Below are 4371 nucleotides of genomic sequence, written 5' to 3'. Positions count from 1 at the left end.
CTCATTAAGAAAATGGCAAAAAATTAGAAAGACTGGCCGAATAAACTACACTTTGCATTATGGGGTTATAAAACGTCTATGCGAACATCAATGGGGCTAACTCCATACTCCTTAGTTTTCGGAATGGACGCAGTTCAACTAGTCAACTGGAAATACCATCCCTACGCATCGTACTTGAAAGTAAGCTACCGGAAGCTGAATGGATAAGAGCGAGGTATGAAGAGCTTTTATTCCTCGATGAGCGACAATTAAGAGCTTTGCATCATGTAAAAGTCTACCAAAGGCGCATGGCGCGTCATTTTAATAAAAGGGTAAAACCTAGAAATATAAAAGAAGGTGACTTTGTACGAAAGGAGGTTAGGGGTCCACCAACCGATCCAAGAGGGAAATTCAAACCTAATTGGATATTTCCCTGCCGCGTAATTGAAATCCTATCAGGAGGAGCCGTCAAATTAATGGATATTGGAGGAGATGAAATTCGCCAATTAATAAACATTGACCGCCTTAAAAAATATTACATATGAAATCCGGATAAAACTCGTTCACTCATACAACCAATTTTAATTAGCATTCAATTGAAAGATTCTAAGTGTTATGCATTTTACCGAATAACACGGTAAAATACATGACACTTGGGGGGTAATTTAGAAATAATAAACCGTTCCAAGTGTTCAATTTTTTTCGAACATTACGAAAAAATCTTCACACTTGGGGGTAATAATAAGAATTTTTAAAATATTTTTTTTTTCGAGACATTCATAGTACAGGTGTCGCACGCAACTGGAATAGTTGCGCGCGGATGTCACGCGCAACTAATTTTGTTGCGCGTGACATCCGCGCGCAACTCCAGAAGTTGCGCGCGCCACCTGATGATGAACTGCGAACCTGATTTTTTTTGCGTTTGAATGAAGTTGCGATTTCTACTTACGATAAAAAGAGGATGTTTCTTAAATATAACATATACTCGGAAAATAAAATTAAACTTTGATTTAATCATTTTAAACAAGGTTTGATTAATTTTTTCATTTAATTTCTATCTAAAAGATTAAAGAAAATTAAAAGATATACATAAAAAAAATTAGAACTACGCAAAGACCTGATTTCGTAATGTGAATACGTAGGCAATCTTTATGATTCGGTCACATCAAAATATAAAAATATAAAGCTCGTTTTATTTCATTCAAAATTCAAAAGAGAGACATTATTGAACTAGATAGTAAACGAAAAAAAAAACATAGTAGTGATTACATTTTATTCAAAAAAAAAACTAATGGTAAAATTGTGTAACAGTCTAAGGTTTTACTATGTCCTCGATTGTCACAGATGATGGAGGAATAGTTTCCATCGCGGCATTTTCAGAAACCTTGGAGCTTTCCCCTACACTCTTCTTTTTCACCCACACATTGTTTTTCAATTTTGGGATTGGGGCCTTTGCAACATGTTTTCCTTCCCCTTTGACTATTGGAGCTTTCTTGTGAGTATTTGGTGAAGGTTCTTTAATTTTCACACCTTGTTGCGCGGGTTTGGAGGGAGCCTTTCTTTTTGTTTCCTTCGAAGAGCCTTAGGGGACGAGAAGTCTAACTTTCTTCTCACTCCTTTGTTTTGACCACTAGGAGGAGTAGTAGTGGTTGAATGCATCAAAGGCTTAGGTGGATTGCGAGCGGTGGCGGCATGAAGTTGAGATCGAACCTTGTTTAATTCACCCTTATCCGCCGCATTCATCCAAGCCCTGTAAAAGGAAGATAATGTGATACTCGCAGGAAGATTTTGTATTACCCATTTAGGAAGACTTGACCAATATTCCATCCAACGAGCAATCCTTTCCGGTTTAAAAGTCACACCTTTAGGGGCATCACAATCTTGCGGAGGAATATATTGCCTCATCCCGTATTGTCTCATCACCCTACAAGGAAAAATATAAGTAGTACTAGATAGGCCTAAAAACCTAATATAAGGGCAATTGATACTATTCCCAATCATACTATTTATGTTCCACCAAGGAATCACAAACCGTATGTAAGGAACTCCATGACAGAAAAAAAACGTCCATTCCTCTTCATTCTTATGCTTATAAAGGATTCGATGTCCAGGAAATGTCTTTACTCCATTAGCCTCAAGGTTTTGAGGCTGATCAACAATTCGCAAACGCTCCATGAGCCAAATCTGAAAAAAAAAACAAAAAAAAAATTATTTTGCGATTTATTACACGAGCAGGTGGCTCGCGCAACTAAATTAGTTGCGCGCACCCTCCGCGCGCAACTCAGAAGATTGCACTGGTCATGCCAGCGCAACTTCTTGACTTGCGTTGATTAACGCCGAAAAAAAAGAAAAATGTACCTGTATTAGGAGTGGACTTCCCGTGAAACTGTTTTCGTTAGGATCTCCTCTAAGGCGATTCAAGCACAGAACGGTTTTTGCAAAAACCAAAGGAGCGGGTGAATGACATCCCTCTATTTGCTCTACTATGGAAACCGTTGAATAATCTCCGTATTCTTTGCTTGTCCTAAGTAAACAATTAACAACAAGAAAATAACATAAAGCACGAATTTTAAAGCGTTGTTTAGTCATGTTGTCATGAGGGGCAACGAAGTGTTCAATAAATTGAATTAAATTCACGCGTTCTTCAGTTCCTATGTTGGTCATATCATTGTCGGACAAATAAAAAAATCTTTGGAATATAGGTTTGGGATCCGACAAGATAGGCGAATAGGTCACAGGGAGAGTGTTTGTAGGGAAGCCTAGCAAGACCTCGAACTCACCAGGTTGGGGAACAATTTCATCCTCTCTAAACAAGAAAAGATGGTGGTTAGAGTCCTAATGGTTGACTGCGGCATAAAGAAAATCAAAGTTAACCACTAATTGCATATAATTCAATAAAGGGTCCAAGTGATAAATTTTGAAAGCTAGTTTGTCTTCGATTGAAAGGGAAGTGACCCATTGCTTCAAACGTTGTTCAAAGGTTTTCATCATTGTTCAAAAAAAAAGAGAGAGAATAAGATTTTAGAGAGATTAATTTTTTTTTAATTTCTTATGTTACTAAGCGAATGAATGCGAGATGATCAAAAGCCTACACAAAACCATATTTAAATAGACCCAAGAGTGCCAAATTTTCGGCAAATTCGGCTTAAAGGAAAGTTCACTGACAGGTGGCGCGCGGAACAAAATTACATGCGCGCAACAGCCGCGTGTAACTCACGAAGACGCGACATGTAATTATGGTTAATTTCCGTATTTTGGCTTATATAATGACGGAATCTTCACGAGATCTTAAGACGAATCATACGCTTGCCTTCTAATACTTTGTGTCCCTTTTCTTGCCTTCTTTTTTATTTTCTTTTATTTATTTTCTTATTTTCTTTTTATTTTTCTTTTTTCCATTGTTTTCCTACTTTCTTTTTCTTTTTATTTTTATTATTTTTCTACGTTTTATTTTTTATTTTTTCTTTTTCCTTCTTTTTGCCTTCTTTTTTGGAGTTTGTTTATTTTTTCGAGGGGGGTAAGTCTGGAACCCTTTCCCTCCCTCGAAAATTTTTTGCATTAATGTACACATGGAAACAAAAAATAATAATAATAATGACATATATACAAATGTGTCATATATACAAAAAAAATATACAAAAAATATATATATACATAAGTTTCCAAAAAAACATATATATGTGTGTGTGTGTGTGTGTGTGTGTACAGAAGGAATCAGGGTGCTCAGCGACTACTAGACGGTTGCTGCACATCCTGCAAAATCCAAAACAAAGATTAATACATGAAATGTAATAACTTCGTTGCAAAGAAAAAAATAATAATAATAAAACTTACCGCAATCATCCGATGATCACAGCGTGACAAAGTCATGAGGGCTCTCCGATAAGCAGCTTGGAAATCGCGTAAAGTCCTCACCATGCCGTTCACGGTCTCTCGTGGAACCTGTTCCAAGAATATAAGGACAGTTAGTAAACAAATGTATATGAAACAAAAAAAATAAATAAAATAGAAATATTTAAGTACATATACATAAAAGGCATACCAACTCAACCGTCTCAGGTACGAACGGTATCCCCTCATCATCCTCGGCCGCTAGAAGGGCCTCACGAATTATTGATCCGACAGCATCGGTATACGTGAACTCCGCTGTAGGAAGCACCCAACCACCTAGCTCGACCCGCTAAAAATACAAGTGACAAAAAACGATAAAAGGGTCAAAATTCCGAAAAATAAATAGAAACACGAAAAAAAAAGTGTTAGAAAACTAACCGGAACAAAGGCCGAAAAAGGAGTCAGCCTGGATGCTATAAAAGCTGGATAAGAAGCATCTGGCAGCACCAGCTGCCCCGCTGGATAACAAGGATCGCCTGAGCTCGATCCTCGGTAGACAGC

The sequence above is a fragment of the Chenopodium quinoa genome, unplaced genomic scaffold (genome assembly GCF_001683475.1).
Source record: "Chenopodium quinoa cultivar QQ74 unplaced genomic scaffold, ASM168347v1, whole genome shotgun sequence".
Classification (NCBI taxonomy): domain Eukaryota; kingdom Viridiplantae; phylum Streptophyta; class Magnoliopsida; order Caryophyllales; family Amaranthaceae; genus Chenopodium; species Chenopodium quinoa.
Note: the sequence above shows the minus strand (reverse complement) of the source record.